Here is a 17,851-nt window from a genome sequence, read left to right as displayed (position 1 = left end):
AAGACAAAAGGATAAAAAAGAATTAGCAAAGAAGCCAGATGTTGAAAAGGGATCAGAATAGTACGCTGTGACAAAAGAGTACAGAAGAGTGCAATAAGGATAAGGTAGTCAAAATGGCGTAATACTGAAGGGAAATTAGGACAAGCAGTTAAAATAGCCAATGAATTTAGTGACAGGGGACTTCTAGAGATTCACTGAAAGTAGTTTTGGTGGTAGGATGGATAGAAAGTCAAGCATTAGTAAGTTGAGAGGAAATCAAAGAGCATGACATAGTTGTAAGATTTTACTAACATAAGGAAACCAACTGAATTTTGAAATGAAAGGAAGGAATTAGTGGGAAAAAAGAGATGAAGGGGGAGGGTTAAGGTATTTGTTAGAGCCAAATTCCAGGAGAATCTACAAGGATTGACATTCTGGACCAAAGCATATTGTGTACTTTAGAATATAGGAGAGTCACAAGCTTTACCCCAGTTACAAATTTACCTGGAACTATCTCTACTGAAAAAAAGGACTTAAGCACCTGAAGCCTGGATAAGACTCTGACAACTAAGGATTCTCCCTAAGTTTGACCCTAATGAACTCCAAGATTAAAGAAATGAGCCAATCTTAAAGAAGGCCTTAGGAGCCCAACCTAGGTTTACAACCAGTTTCATTAATTAATGGGTGTGTGATGGTTGGTTTGGCTACTTTGTAAAATTTTTGTAAAATGAGGACACTAAATATTTTCTTTTTTGAGATGTAACTTAAGATAACATAAGTAATAAGAAATGTCAGCATTCAACAAATGTTTTTGGAGGGACTACTCTAGGCACTGTGCTGGGACAAATCAAAATGGCTCTGCACTGAAAAGTTTCATTGGCCTATGGAGAAAGCAGACACATTAAGCCAGTGGTTACAATATATCAGAACACAAGGCTCACTTATTTGAAGAAAGCACAGAAAGTTTAAGAATAAAGATGAGAGAAAAAAGACATAAATCAAGTTCCATCTGGAGAAGTCAGTGAAGACTTCCTGGAGGAAGTATTTCCTGAGCTGAGTCATAGAGGATGTACTTACTCTTGTCAGAACACTTAGTACACTGCATTTAAGTGATCTGTTTACTTATCTATGTTTCCCAATAGGCTGAGAGCTCCTGGAAGGAAGAATATACCTGAAAGAGAAATCGTCTATAATGTTGAATTGATGAATAAAAGAATGAGTAAAGATATCCAACTGGTAAACATACTTCCGTTTTTGTCCTCATTATACCATAATATAATTTATGTGTTCTATATTATTTCCATTACTAAATTATGAACTCCTTGATTCATTCAACAATCAGCAAATATACGGAGGTCCTACTTTGTATCAGGTTCTGGGGATACAGGAAAAATTAAGATACAATAATAAATGAATTAATCATATGCTAATATAGGTGTGTTATTGATATGTAATTGACAAAGGAATCTCTGCTCTCAAAAGACTCATAATTTAGTGGGTAAGATAGCCAATAGACAAATACAGTATAGGATAATAAGTGTTTTGGAAAGGAACATAAAGAAATACAACTAATACAGTATTCATGGGGTTATAGAATGCATCCTAGAAAAGGCAATATTTAAATATAAATTTGAAGATGAGAAAGATTTACAGAAAAAGGACTAGCATGTACAAAGGCCATGAGAGAAGTATGATGGCATGAACTACAAGGAAAAAAAAAAAACATAGAATCTCCAAAACTGAGTATAATGCCTTACAGAGTACATACTTTATATATATTGATAAATAAAATAATGGATAAAACCATTTCAAGCAGAGATGACATCATGAACAAAGATACAAAGATGTGAAAAAACCATATTTTTATCCCATTCTGACTTAGTCCCCTATACTCATAGCCTGAAAAGTTAAGAGTAGAAACTTTTTCTAGAAGGCACCACACTGCATGTTTTACTCATATTCCTATAATACAAGGAGCTTATTTTAAAAAAAAATTTAGATCTTAGTCCAATATTGTGTCTAGAATAATCATTATCAGTAACTTCATCCATGAACCTAATGGAATTCTCTGTTTCAAGCCATTTTCTCTTGTTTTGTCTGCATAAACCACATACTTTTGCACAAATTCTGAAAGACTTTCCTCATTCTCTTTCTTCTAAGACCTAGATCTTTTTTTTTTTTTTTTAGTTTTAGGTGGACACAATATCTTTTTTATTTTATGTTTATGTGGTGCTGAGAATCAAACCCAGTGCTTCACACATCCTAGGCGAGCGCGCTACCACTTGAGCCACATCCCCAGCCCCTAAAATTTTTTGAGGCTACTTCTATCCACACTAGATTGAAGTCAAGAAAATCTCTTTAGATGAAAAGCTGACCTGCAGTCATCCTGATTCAGCAGTGATGATGCCAGAAGTAAGCAATGCCAAGGAAATTCAAATTCTTAACCAAGAAGCCTATAGGGATGGTGATGATTATTTTGTTTTCCACTGAAGCTGGCAAACAATATAGGAACAAAATCACCAACAATGGAGGGGTTTGAGGGAGGGGAAATATGTTCCTGTGGAAAGAAAGCTGGATTAAGAGTAAGAAAATGTAAATTGTAGTCTCCTAATCTGCTGCATGGCTTTGGCAGGTCAAATTTTATTCCTAGGCCCTATTTTCCTCACCTGTGACATAGTAAGTTTCAATGTAATTCAATAAATGAAATATATAGCAAACAGAAAAATAATGTGAGACAATAGGTTTGATGTGAGAGATATAGAGATGAATATGCTATGTTGTCGGCCATCAATACATACTGTTTGAATAAATAAATGAACGGTCTTATTCTTATTACTCACAGTATAGTAGAATAAGTGGAAATGTAAACATAATCTTCAGGAGAGTCTGTCAGTAAATGAGATGAGGGATGATGATGGTCTGAATTATGGTAGAGACAGTATAGATGAAGAAAAGTAGATGATAGAAGGTAGAAAAATAAGACAGTGACTTATGTGGGTGTTTATTGTGCCATTTACAAAGATATGGAAGAAAAAAATTAAGTAAGCTTTGGTGATGTTGGGTTGGAGGTACTCATGTAATATGTGAATGATAACATACAATATACTATATATGAATTTTGAGTTTAGAAAAAGATCTGAATTAGTAATCAGAATGGTAACATCAAAAATGTACAGATTTAAGTTGTGTGAATAGATGACCATAGCCAGAGATAATGTGTAGAATATTAGAATGATAGAAGGGCAAAGATAAAAAAAAATATTAGAGAGCACCAATACTGAAGGGGTTGGCAAGAGTAAAGTCATAAAACAAAATGAGAACAGTCTGAGGTTGAGGCTCAGTGGCAGGGTACTTGCCTAGCATGTGTGAGGCACTGATTTACATTCTCAGCACCACATATAAATAAATAAATTAAATAAAGGTATTGTGTCCATCTACATCTATTTTTTTAAATAAATGAGATGGAATTAAAAGTATTTCTCTGGCTGCTCTGTGGTATATATATTTAGTAGGGGAGCTTAGGTTGGAAGTAGTAAAACAAAAATTAGGAAGCCATTTCAACAATCCACAACAGCAAGTAGTTAATGTGGAAATGAAGAGAAGATAGAATTGGAAGTTATAATTCTGGAATTCTGGTTATATTTCATTATATCAAATAACTATTTTTTTCCTTTTCAGTGAAAGGCATCATCTATATTTTCCCAACATAGTGAATGTGTGTTCATCTTAATGTATCATAATTCTCTAAGTCACTTAAAACTTGGGAATGGAACAAGGAGACAAAGTGGGGCAAATTTCTGCAAATATTGGGAGATCTAAAGTAGCTGATATGTCTGTGTTGTACTCTCCTATACAACGAAGGACAGGCTGCTGCAGGTGACAACAGCACTGAGGACTGCATTTGGTTCTGGGAGCAGTTTATTTTCAGAACTGACATCCTACCCATTACTAAATATAGACAGTTTTTTCCTTTCAAACAAGGGTTTTTTTTTTCTGTTAAATTTCAATTAAGATGTTAACTGTGTATTACAAGGTCTCTCCCACCCCTCCTACCTTCATGAACTTTATTCTTGTTATACTCTCTCTCCCCAGCCACCTACTCTTCTTTTCCTTGTCTCCTTTGTTTCCTCACTTTCTAATTTTCATTTTTTAAAGATTTTTTAAAGATAGACACAATATCTTTATTTAGTTTTATGTGGTGCTGAGGATCGAACCTAGTACCTCACATGTGCGAGGCAAGCACTCTAACACTGAGGTATAACCCCAGCCCTCTAATTTTCATTTTATTTCCTATTTCTCTGCTTTCTTAGTCTTTCTCTATCACCCTCTATAACTTTCCTTTTGATGCCCCTAACTTAAAAAATATCCCTTAGGAACATCCTTTCCATCAGGCCAAGAGAAAATAGATGTCCAAAGACTATGTATAGAAAGAATTTTGTTAAGATGGCAATTCTCCCAAAAGTGATCTATAATTCAACACAATTTCTATCAAAATTCTAGATGAATTATTTTTTCATAAAAGTTAATGAGCACATCCTAAAATTCAAATGGAAAGGCAATAGTCACAGAACAGCCAAACCAATCTTGAAAAGGAAGATCAAAACAGGAGTATTCAATCTTTCTGATTTCAAAACTTACTACAAGCTATAGTAATCAAAATAGCATGGGACTGACATAAGGATATACATATAAAACAATGAAATAGAATTGAGAGTCTAGAAACACAACCTTGCATTTATAGTCAATTGATTTTCTACAAGGTGTCAGCCCAAGTTAATGGGAAAATAGTAGTCTTTAAAACAAATGATGCTACAACAACTGAATAGACACATGAAAAAGAATGAAGTTTGACCTTTACTTCAAAAATATATAATGTTTAATTCAAATCAGATCATACACCTAAAGTTAAGAACTAACACTTCAAAATTGTTAGAAGAAGGCATAGTAGTAAGTCTTTGTGACCCTGGAGTATGTAAAACCTTCTTAAGATACAACAAGAGCACAAATGAAAAAAGAACAAGTAGAAACATTTCACCTCTCCAAAATTCAGACCTTTTTTGCTGCCAAAAACATCATCAAGAAAGTGAAAATATAACACACAGAATGGGATAAAATGTTTGCAAATCATATATCTGAATGCAGTTTGCATATACAATAAAGAACTATTTCACTTCAACAACAAAAATGAACTGAATTGAAAAATGGGCAAAGCTTTGAATAGAAATAGAAATGTCTCTAAGACATACAAATAACCAATATGTAAATGAAAAGATGTTCACTATCATCAGTCATTAGGAAAATTCCAAGAAAAAACATACTTAGATACAACTTCACACCCCCCAAAATGTCAAAACAACAGACAGTAACAAGTATTAGTGAGGGTATAGAAAACTTAGAAGACTCAAACATTGCTGGTAAGATTGTAAAACGGTGCATCCACTCTGGAAACAGTTTGGAAGTTCCTCAAAATATTAAACATGAAGTTATCATATGGTCTAGCAATTCCATTCCTAAATATATATTCAAAGGAATTGAAAACAAAGGGTCTACAAAAAAATATGTGCATGAATGTTCAATTATCAGGATTATTAAGAAAAGTCAAAAGATAGGAATAACCACCTGATACATGAATTAACAAAATGTTGTCTATCCATACAATGGAATATTTTTTGGCCATAACAGGGTGGAGTCGGGGGAAGGAAGGGAGTATGGGAATGGGAAAGACAATAGAATACATTGGACATCACTTTCCTATGCTCATATATGAATACACGACCAGTGAAACTCCATATCATGTACAACCACAAGAATGGGAAGTTATACTCTATGTATGTATGATATGTCAAAATACATTCTACTGTTATATGTAACTAAAAAGAACAGATAATTAAAAAAAAAAGAATGGAGCAGTGATACATGCTATGACATGACTGAACCTTGAGAACATCACAATAAGTGAAAGAAGCCTAGACACAAACGGCCATGTATTTTACAATTCCATTCATATGAAATTTCCAGAATAGGCAAATCCAAAAAGACAGAAAGTACGTTAGTGGTTTCAGGGGGCTAATGGGGAGGAAAGTTGGGAGTGACTGCTAAGATATAAAAGGTTTGTTATTAAGTTGATGAAAATGTTATGGTGTTGAATATGATGATTCTACAACTATGTAAATGTACCAGAAACTACTCGATTGTACACATTTAATGGATAAGTATTATTGGATTGAATTACATTTCAATAAAGCTGTTTTTTAAAAGAATACATTTCTGAGGGTCTTCAGTCCTCATCCAAATAGACTCCTGACATGTATGACTCTTTGTCAGAAGTGCCAGTCTCTGACTGATGAACATCTAGATTATTTTTAGACTTTTAGTATTCCAAACAGTGCAACAATAAATACATTTGACATATTTTTGGTAATATATCTATAGGATAAATTTATAAAGTAAAAATGCTACAACATGTATTTTGTTTTGATTGGTGTCATCAAATTGCTCTCCTGTACCAATTTACACTACCACCAGGAATTTATGAGAATCCTCATTTTCTTTACATTCTTGTCACCTAAATATATTATCAAATTTCTCGGGGCTGGGGATGTGGCTCAAGCGGTAGCGCGCTCGCCTGGCATGCGTGCGGCCCGGGTTCGATCCTCAGCACCACATACAAAACAAAGATGTTGTGTCCGCCAAAAACTAAAAAAATAAATAAATAAATATTAAAAAAAAATTAAAAAAAATATATTATCAAATTTCTTGACCTTGTTCCATTTTAGAAGTAAAAAAATGATATCTTGGGTCTTAAAAATGAGTGAAACTTAATACTTTTTTGTGATGTCCAATGCATTGTACTACTTTTATAAATATTGGCTATGTCTCATTTTGAGAACTATATTTTTATGTTTTCTATCCAATTTTATATTGAGCTACTTTACATTTTATGCCTAAAAGAACATAATAGATGCACTTAAACATAAACATTAACATATAAATATTAAGACAATTAGATCTCTGACATTAATATTTTTCAGTTTTTTATTGGCCTTTTAATTTATAATACATGTGCTATGAAATATTTTAAATTGTTATATAGTAAAACATCAATTTTTAAATTTTTAATTGACTTATAATAATGGCATGTTTATGTACATATTTTGATACATGTATACAATCTTTCCCATTATAGGATCATGGACTCTACATTTTGTGCATATATCTCCCCATATTTTCTTCTAATACTTTGCACATTTTGATGATTTTCTATTTTTCAATAAATCTTTTATCCGTTTAAGCTTATTTTGGTGTACTTCAGAGTTTATTCTTACCAGGATCTATCTAGACATGTATCATTTTCATTGTTCCTTCTTGAGACTTGGTAGCTGTTTCAATCAGAAGACTTAAGTCATTCTTGAGTTTAAAGCAATTTTAGTCCATTATGTCATTGATTCCATCTTCCCCACTCTTTCCTTCCCTTCCTTTCATTTCTCTTCCTTTTTCTTACTTTCTTATCCCTTCCCCTCTTTTCCAATGATCATTAAAAATAAGCATTTGGATTCTTGTAGAGATTCATATCACTCTTACTTTTTTCATAATTTTCCTTTGGCTTTTATGTTGCATCCTGAGAGAATCTTTGTTCAGTCAACTAAGTAACTGTTTTTAGTTGTGTGCATGCTGCTAGTTACTACCCCTTTGTAAAGTGTAAAATTTTGGCATTTATGTTTTAAGTTCTAAAACAGATATTTTTTTATCTTTGTGACAGACTGACTATATGGGAAGCTCATATAACAATTTTTGCCTTTTAAATGTAGATGTCAAAACTCAAACTTCTAGATTGTATTGATTCTACATTGTCAGAATATGACTTAGAGTCTACCAATCAAATGTCCTAACATGAGACTTTGATTCAGAATTGAAGATATAAATAAAAACTGTATGGTTTCTTTCTCTTTTTTCCTTTCTTTTTTTCTTTTTCTTTCTTTTTTTTTTTTTTTTTGGAATGGGTAGTAGCCAAGGATTTTGACTCTGGGGGATGGCAGAGATTTCAAGGTCAGTTTCTTAATAAAGTAGTGACACCAGTGCTGGCAGCAGGAACTGTTGCAGTAAAGTAAATTTCTTGGCATCTAATGCAAGAGCAACAGTTTTTCTTATCAGGGCAATAGCACTGGTCCTGGGCATTATTTCTGGAATATGAGCCTTGAGATTTGTTTTCAGCCTCCCTTCAATAAATAATGCACTAAGAGCATAATCTCAATTTGGTATCACCTTCTCAAATAATCTCTTCCTATCTTTTGTGATCACTCATTCTAATGTCCCAGTTACTATATTTTCTTTACCTTTCTGGGACCTCCAATTCATTCGTGACCCTCTACAACTTTTTATTGGCATTCACTTACCTCATATTCTCATTACCCTTCTTACCAGAATTTAGATTTCATATTTCATAATTACAGTCACCCCCAGACATGTACCATTAATTTGTTTTCTCCCTTTCAATTCATCATATTCATATGAAAGAAACCCTAAACCTGTCTAAATTCAACTGTCATTCTATTTTGTTTCCATGTTAACTAGTTTGATCTCCATTTAATTTAAGTCTCTTCAAATTCATGACTATTAACCTCAAGTGAGCTTTTAATGCTGCTTGGCAATGCTATGTCATTTTCACAATCCACTCTCTTGATGACTATTTTATGCCAGCTACTCTCCTTAAGCCTCCAATATACACTACTCCATTCTCACTCTGATGACCTAGTTTTACAAGCTACCCCTGTTAACATTACCAATGACTTGTATATTGTTAAATTCAAAGTTTAATTATCCATCCTCATCTTAATTGACCTGTCAGTATCATTTACAAAGTTGATCACTCTCTAAAACACTACTTGGCTTCCAGGCTGACTTTTCTCCTTTATCTCCCTTATTATTTGTTCTCATTGTCCTATGGTGATATTTTAGCTTCCAACTTTGAAATACTGAAGCTCAATACTTGGACTTCTGTATCTATACTCATTTCTTGCTGATATCATCCAGTTTCATGACTTTAAATTTCTTCTATTTAATAGAGGACTTTCAATATCTATGGACTAGATTCCTCCTTTGAACTTCAGAGTAATATACTTCATAGCCTACTCAATATCTCCACTTGGATGTTTAAAAGACATCTAGTTAACATGTCCAAAATATCAACTTTCCATTCTTAAACACAAATCAACCAACTTTCTTACAATGTTTTCATGATAATAAATAGTACCTTAGTTATTCCAGTTCCTCAGGCAAAAATCTTGGACTCATTCTTGTCTTTTCTCTTTTATGCCCCCAATGCAGTAATCAGCAAATCCTATTCATATTTTCTTTAAAATATACCCAGATCCTGATCATATTATCCCTATCCCCACTGCTAATTCCCTACTTCAAGCCCAAATCACCTCTGCATGTTTGTCTCCAGTATGAGAATTCTTCCTTTAAAAATCTTCATCTGGGGGTGAATATCAGTGACAGACGGGAGATTCATATAACTATTCCTCATTACTTTAATTCAATATACCAGTTGTCATTCTATTCCCCATTCTTTTCCCACCTTACTACTCCTGACCTTAGCATTATTCCAGTTTTACTGGCAAAATTAATATTTTGGAAGTTCTATTTGCCTATGTAGAAGTACCACTTCATAAATTCTATTCATGGCAATAACAGAACTATAAAATGATATTTGATACAATCTATCTATGGGCAAACAGATTTCCCCATGTTCATTTTATTAGGCAAAATTTCACCATTAAATCACTTTAAATAAAATTTATAAATGGCAATTGATTTCATTGATACTATCCTCATACCAGGTGTTTACTCTCTCATTATACATGACCACCAATTTATATTTAAGATACACAAACATCTAGTGCTTACCAGTAACAAGAATAACTTTTATCATATCACTTGAACATTATACAAAAGGTTAGGATGCCAAGAATAATTCTCATCCCTTCTCACTTTCTGGAGCAGTGCTATGCATCATGTATTTTACAGGTCAGTCACAAAACTATTACCAGTACATTATGACATAAATATGATAAGTATATAATTATAAAAATATACTGATCAACTATATAAATGGTAAGAATTTAGAAATTTTTAATGCATTTGACATTGTTGCTACATCCATGTGCATCATTTCTTTCCTATTTTATAAAAATCCATGGCAAATTTGAACTTAGAAAAAAGTATGGGGGGGTCCTTCACCACAGAGATTTGAGAAGCAGTGCTCTAGATTGTCTCAATAATGAGGGGCAAAGTGGTATAATTTCCCTTCTTGTATTACCTTTGTCTTCCTCAGGGTTGGCCTTTAAGCCAAGGGACCTGGCTGCCTTCCAGGCAGTCATTTCCGTATAGTTTAATAGCTATAGCCAGTGAACAGAAAGTGCATTTCCTGCCACCATACTGTAAAATTATTATTAATGTAATAGGAGAATGCACTTCTGGTTTTGGCACTGATGTTTGGGATACTGCATCAGGGCTGGTAGCTTAAAAGAGTGGGCAATATTTTGGAATATGGATTAATGGAGATAGAACCACAACGAGTACTTCCTGTTATACTATGCTATATTTGATCCACTTAGAGATAATTTGATAGGACAATATTTTAAATGAAAATAGGAAAATCTCTTCTTAAAAGGGCCCATGAAACTTTGCTCAAGGAAAGTTTTAGGAAGGTGGATTTTTAGCTCATTTTAAGAATTTTTTTCTAACTACTAATGCATTAATTAGTCTTTATCTGGTAAGGATTCAAACAAAGATGGATTTACAAACTATCATTCATTCTTTAATAATGAAGCCTGCAATAGGTTGAAAATTAGATTAAGTTCCAGGGCCCCTTCCAAAGCAAGATTCTGTAATTATGTGCTGGGATAGATTTAGGGATCTAAGGAAAGAAAATTAATTTTGAATCAGCAGCCATTAAGCGTGAAGCCCTGTGATTCCTCTTTAACTTGGAGACAAATTCTGTTAAGCTTCAGAAAGGATGTAATAATGAGGTCATTTGAGGGCTGAAAGTTTTCTTAGAGATGATTTGGTCTCAGATCCACAGTTCACAATCAAGAAGAAACAATAAAAGATTCAATGAAGTAAATGGAAATACAGACAAAAATATGGAAATATATACCTGGAAACCTTGTGTGTAAAGTGAACAGTCCTGATTTTCCAATCTTTTACCCTTCAATAGTTATCTTTTCACATGATTCTAGTCTAAACCAGTTGATTGTGTTGGAGTTCATTTATTGGGGTCATGGTGCAACAGTCTATTACAGATCAACCAGGTTGGTCCTTCAAGAATTTGAGTGTATCCTAGTAAAGAAAGACTAATGCAAATTTACATATGATTAATGTTAGAGAATGTAAAACTCTAAATACAACCAAGATAAAGAAAGTGGTGAAAAATAATGGTCATTATTATAACTCTCTTAAGACTTAACATATACACAAATGAAATAAGCAATTATTATCATTCTTCTTTTAACTGACAATCTTAATTGAAAAATTTGGGATAAAAAAGAGTTTTAAAATAAAACTGCTATTCTCTTTTCTTTTACTTTGCAGTGGTGCCAATTGCTTATAAGGACTTTGTATTGTCTTTTGTTCATTAAAATGAATATATATATATATATATATATATATATATATATATATATATACATACATAAACAAAATTAGAAACCTAATTATGTTGGGAAGAATTTAATGTCAAATTGCCTACAGTAAACTGAATTAGGCAATTTATTTCTGTAAGTTATTTCTGACTAAATGTCCCAGAAACAAATCAATGTGAAATATTATTAATATTTACTTGCTTACAGGTATAAAAGAAAATAACATGAAATACATTTTTAAGAAAAGAGAAGAATTTTGTTATGAGCCAATTCATATTGCTGCAAATATCTTGGATCCAAGACTGAAAGGCAGAAATGTAAATAATGATAGTACTGCTGCTGCTGCCCTAGATTGAATTACAAAACAAGCAGCACATTTAGAAATTTATGCTGGAAAAATCCTTTCAAATGTGTCTGAATACAGAACAGTTACAGTGTTTGTGCAGTCATGCAGTTTGGACTTTTGCCAAGTGTAACGCTCTTATTCCTGGTCCCACCCTCCTGATGAGGAATCTGAAGGCCAGGTTACAATTCAAGGTCTCCATGGCTGGCTCAAATTCCTACCCAGTGCTTTGGAGCTTTCATCCCTATTAAGTTCACTAATGCAAATAATAATATTAATAACAAAAGTATATTTGGTGTTTACTATGTGCCAAGTAATATGCAAGATAAATTACATATTTTATCTTAAGTTTCATACTAAATCTATGAGGTATATTTATTACTTTTATGTTCAAGTGGGGAAATTGATGCTCAATAGGGTTAAAGAAATTATTGAAGGTCAAATTATTTTATCTGCTCAATTAAAAGTCTTGGAAAAGAGTAGTATTTCCTGATGTTAATATTATTTTTGTTTGAAATAGAAAGCTAGGTATCTTGGAACAATTAGGTCTCCCAAGCCTGGACATATAACTTCTGTCCTCAGAGGTAATTCCCATCCATAGAAGTTTTTGTTTGTTATTCCTGCTGTTTGCTTTCAGCCATACCTCTAAAATGTTGTCAGTCAGTACCTCTCAGTAGTTGCTCTTCATGATGGTTCTTATACCAGCCTCAGCTTTATGTCAAAATTTAGCAAATGGGAGTTGGTCTTGGATGAGATGAGTTTCTTAAGCTTACAGGAAGATGGATTTCTTTAGTGCTATTCCTCAGACCACAGTCACATAGAATCTCTCTTTTGCATAAGGGACACTTGAATGGTGGAAAAAATGAGACTAGGTACTGAAAGGTGATTCTATGTTCCTTAGACATAAGTTCAGACATTATTTGAAGTTAGGAAAGTAGCTTTGTACTGAGTAGTTTAACACCCTATTCTTCCTTGATTCCTTGCATTTCTAAAATACAACTTAAATCTGACACACATCAGAAAGAACCCCTGAAGCCCAATCAAATGAAATGAGGGAACATGAAAATCTAGGTATCACCTGGAAAGACTACTACAAAACAGTCCACAAGTAGAGCAGCTGCTAGCCAAGTGAAAGCACTCCATTGCTAAGAGTGGTGTAGCAGGTTTCTGTGTCCTTCCAGCAATGCCCTGCCTGCCTGCATGATGTGAGCAGTGACTGCATGAGGCTGTGACTTGCTCTCTCCCTCTCTCTCCCCCTCTCTCTCCCCCTCTCTCTCCCCCCCCCTCTCTCCCCCTCTCTCCCCCTCTCTCTCCCCCTCTCTCTACCCCTCTCTCCCCCTCTCTCTCCCCCCTCTCTCCCCCTCTCTCTCCCCCTCTCTGACTTTAGTGCCCCAGGTCTGCCCTCACGTTGTACTTTTTTCCTACCATTTTGTTCTGATTTCCTCTGTGGGATTAGTGTTTTTATCTGTACTGCAGGACACTGAGAAAAACATTTTAAACCATATTTGCCAGGAAAAGTCCCTTCCTGCTTGGAATGTGAAGTGAAACACAACACAGTTTGCAGAGATAGAGCAGGCAGGATGATTACAGAGAAATGTCCTTCTAGCAGCCCCAGGGAGCTGGAGCCCTTTGGTTGCTATTTCACCACTTCTTTCCCCTTACCTTGGCCCACAAAGTCCCTTGTTTGCACAGAGACTATCTCTGCAGATCTTCTGGATAACATCTAATCTGGTTGTCCTCACAAGAGCACGTACTGGGATGAGAAGTCACCTGTTTATACGGGGTTCTTGTTTTCCAAGACTCTTGCTTATTCTCTGCATTTGCCTGGGGTCTCTACCCTAAGATTACTATGGAACCCCCACACACCAAAACCACCCCACAGCATTTCAGAGTTGCTATGAATTATACTTTTCAATATTCACACTTTCATTTTCCCAAACATCTGCTGGCTCATAGGTGGGCTTACCTCCAAAGTCCCAGTGTGGCAAGGTGTCTTGAGTCTGGATTCACTTCCCTCTTCCTCTGCAACCTCTCCTGCCCAAGTTTCCCAGGTACACTAAATTGCACACTTTGCCCTGTTGTATGCTTCCTTTGGGCATCCTGGCTTCCAAGAATAGAAGAGGACAAAACTGGGCTGTACAAATACACTTTTTCTTAATATAAAGATATAAAATATATAATGTAAATGGAATCATAAGAAACTTGCTCTTTTGTATCTGGCTTATTTCACTCAGCATGTTTTCAAAGTTCATCTATGTTGTATATGTACCTCGATTTCATTTCTTTTACAGCTGAATATTTCATTATATGGATAGACAGTATCTTTCTACAAACTTTTGTTTGAAAAGTTGTTTTCACTTATGTTGTGTATGTACTTAGGAATGCAATTCCTGGGTCATATAGTAATTCTGTGTTTAAGTTTTTGAGGAATTGTCAAATTGTTTTCTGTAGAAGCTAAACCATTTTGTATTCCCACCAACAATTTTTGTGGGTTCCAATTTTCAGACTTCACCAATGCTTGTTATTTTCTACTTCTAAAAGAAATCTGTCAATCTGAATGTAGAATTCTGATTACCAGAGACTAGGAAGGGTGGAAGAAGAAGAGATAAAGGAAGGTTGGGCAACAGATACTAAAACACAGTTAGATAAAAAAAATAAGTTTTGGTGTTCCACAACACAGAGGAATAACTATAGTTCATGATAACCTATTATGCATTTTATGAAGAAGAAAAGATGAGCTCAAAAACTCCAAACATAAAGAAATGATAAGGAGGGGTTGGGACATAGTTCAGCAGTAGAATGCTTGCCTAGCATGTGTAAGGCCCTGGGTTTGATTTTCTGCACCAAAATAAATAAGTAAATAATTTGAAAAAAGAACTTACAAGGAGAGGAAAATGCCTCTTTTCCTAATTTTATTACTCCACTGTATGCATGTATGGAATTATCATGTGGAGCCTCATTGATATGTACAATATACATTAACAAAATTAAAAATTATTATGGCCATCCTAATGAGCATGAGGTGATATCTTATTGTGGTTTTGATTTGCATTTTCCACAGAGAAAAGGTAGGCATATTTTTGTTTTCCCTTAACATCAGATCTATCGGGAATAAATTCAATTTTTATTTTTTAAATAGGGAAACTCTGAGAGCTAAAAAACTGAAAATTAAAAAAAAAAATTACCCAAGGTCACACAAATAGTGAAGTCACATCGCCTATGTAGTTTGACCTCAGAGTCTGCACTCTTAACCACAGTGCTGTGTGATACTCTGAAACCAAACTAAAAAATCCCTGAGATCAGGTACCATATCTCTTATGTTTGCTTCACCTTTCTCATAAATGAGGTGTTTTGGACTTTGAACATAGAATAAAATCCAGAAATATGTTAAGCAATCATGAGGAATCTAAATCCTTGCTGAAGGGCTCAAAATTATTGAAACAGATATTGTATGATGCCATTGTTCAATGGTAACTACAAGTGGTTTTACTAATACTTTTTGTAGCTGTTATGATCTGAGCACCTCTTATCTGTTTTCTGTCTAGAAGCTCTGTTTGTTTTTGTCTTTTCTCCCCTTAGGATCTACATTTTTCTGTGTACTGTGCACATAGGAAAGGAATTTTAAAGCTTCTCTTGTGGGAAGATATTCTACTTGCTTAAAGTTCAAACTTAAAGTAAATCTTCCCTTTTGCACAAACATGTTCAATTGGAAAAAGAATTAAAATAAAAGTATTCCTAAACTCAATTCCTTGCATATCCACCAAAGATAATTCTGTCCTTGCACACTCTGTTCCTGGACTTTGTTCCAAAGATCAGGACAATGGTTAAGAGGGAAAAATTAAACAAGCCAGGATTTATTTGATTAATTTACATTGGAAAGGACAGAGAATTGTAAAAAGAAAGAAAATTTAATAGCCTACATATCAGTGTTTTAGTTAACTTTGAGAGAGAGAATGGAGTATCTATTGGGCCACAATGAGTGGGACTTTAGCAAAGAAAATGAATAAAAATTATTTTGATTGATAGCTTTATGTGTGTTATGAATGGTGTAATAACAGGCAAAAATAAAATGTGAATTTGGTGTATATTTCTTTTTTGATTTAAAAAATGTTTATTTGGACATGACACCATGTGTGCATTGACTATTGGCTACATTTGGAGGATACTAATTTTAACAAAGGTGTGGGGAAATGGTGGGAGTACACATTGGTACAGTTACTTTGGGGTAGAATCTTCCAGTTCCAATAAAATTGAAAATGTTAATAACTATGACACATCACTTCCATTTCTTCCATAGAGAAAAACACGTGTCACATACATGCAATATTATTCTGTACAATGTTGAAAACAGCCTGAATGTCCAATAATACAGAAATAATTAAATAAAATTGTATATCCAATGGAATGCTATACAACAGTCACAATAAAATGAATAGATGTATGTGTCAATTAAAAAAATAACACTTAAAACTATAACACTGAGTGAAAAAAGCAAGTTACTGAATAACATACTATATAATACTGATGTAGAAAGAACACGAAAATAAAACAATGTATTTACATATATTTTATGAGAATATATGTGCATAAAACATACAAAAGTTATGGAATGATACACAGAAAGTTCATTGTAGTAGTGACTTCTCAATGAATGAAATCAAGGATTTTAGAATTATCTGTAAGGTTGAGCTGAGGTTGTGGCTCAGTCAGTGGTAGAGTACTTGCCTCGCATGTGTGTGAGGCACTGGTTCAAATCCCAGCAACACATATAAATAAATAAAATAAAGGTCCCTCAACAACTAAAAATATACATATGTATAAAAGAATTATCTGTAGTGTCTTAATTCCTTCTTTTGAAACTTTTTTTTGAACTAGGAAGTTTCAAAAGTAATCCATAAAATTCTTGTGAACACTTCACTCAGCTTCCTCCAATGGGGACAGCATATATAGCTGTAGTACAATATCAAAACCAGGAAGTTGATATTGGTATATTATGGTTATTATTGTTGAGTAGACTTTATTCAGTTTTTACCATTTTAAATCTGTAGTCATGTGTGCATGTGTGTTTCTATGCAGTTTTATCCATGTATGGCTTCATGCAATCTCCACCACAATCAAGATACATAGTTCTTCTGTAACCATGTAGGAACTCCTTTGTGCTACTTTTTACAATTTTCATTCATTTCCTATCACCTATCACCCCATACACATCCCCTACCAACTGCTAATTTATTTCCATTTCTAAAATTTTGACATTTTGGGAATTATATATAAATTGAATTATATAGCATGTAAAATCTTGGGATTGGCTTTTTTTCATTAAATATAACACTCTTGAGAAAGTCTTCCAGATTTGTGCTTATATCAATAGTCCATTCCTTTTAATTGCTGAGTAGGATTCCATGTTATTTATCTAACATAGTATGTTCAACAATTCACCTATTGAACAACATTTGAGCTTTTTCCAGGGTTTTGGTATTTTTATGAATAAAGCCAGTGCTAGCATTCATGTACAAAAGATTTTTTCATGAACATAAATCTATTTCTCTGGGATAAATATCTAGGAGTGTAAGTGCAAGATTTTATAGTAATTGCATGTTTTGCTTTATTTTATTTTATTTTTTACGTTTTATTTTTTTATTTATTTATTTTTAATTTTTTTATTGTTGGTTGTTCAAAACATTACATAGTTCTTGATATATCATATTTCACACTTTGATTCAAGTGGGTTATGAACTCCCATTTTTACCCCGTATACAGATTGCAAAATCACATCAGTTACACATCCATTGATTTACATATTGCCATACTAGTGTCTGTTGTATTCTGCTGCCTTTCCTATCCTCTAGTTTTGCTTTATTTTAAAAATGCAGGACTATTTTTCAGA

At 33.7% G+C, this 17,851-nt stretch overlaps 1 protein-coding gene across 1 annotated transcript in view; it reads right to left on the bottom strand.

Annotated features, from left to right (window-relative positions):
• Spry3 (sprouty RTK signaling antagonist 3) overlaps positions 1-14,008 on the bottom strand; it is a 29,475-nt gene extending 15,467 nt beyond the window's left edge. Inside the window, exon 1 of the mRNA XM_071606857.1 lies at positions 13,931-14,008. The gene's annotated coding sequence lies outside the window, so the exon portion shown is untranslated. The remainder of the gene's footprint in view (positions 1-13,930) is intronic.
• Between the last annotated feature and the right edge of the window lie 3,843 nt (positions 14,009-17,851).

The sequence above is a fragment of the Marmota flaviventris genome, chromosome X, assembly GCF_047511675.1.
Source record: "Marmota flaviventris isolate mMarFla1 chromosome X, mMarFla1.hap1, whole genome shotgun sequence".
Classification (NCBI taxonomy): domain Eukaryota; kingdom Metazoa; phylum Chordata; class Mammalia; order Rodentia; family Sciuridae; genus Marmota; species Marmota flaviventris.
The sequence above is the reverse complement of the archived record's forward strand: the minus strand, read 5'-3'. Positions and strand labels throughout refer to the sequence as shown.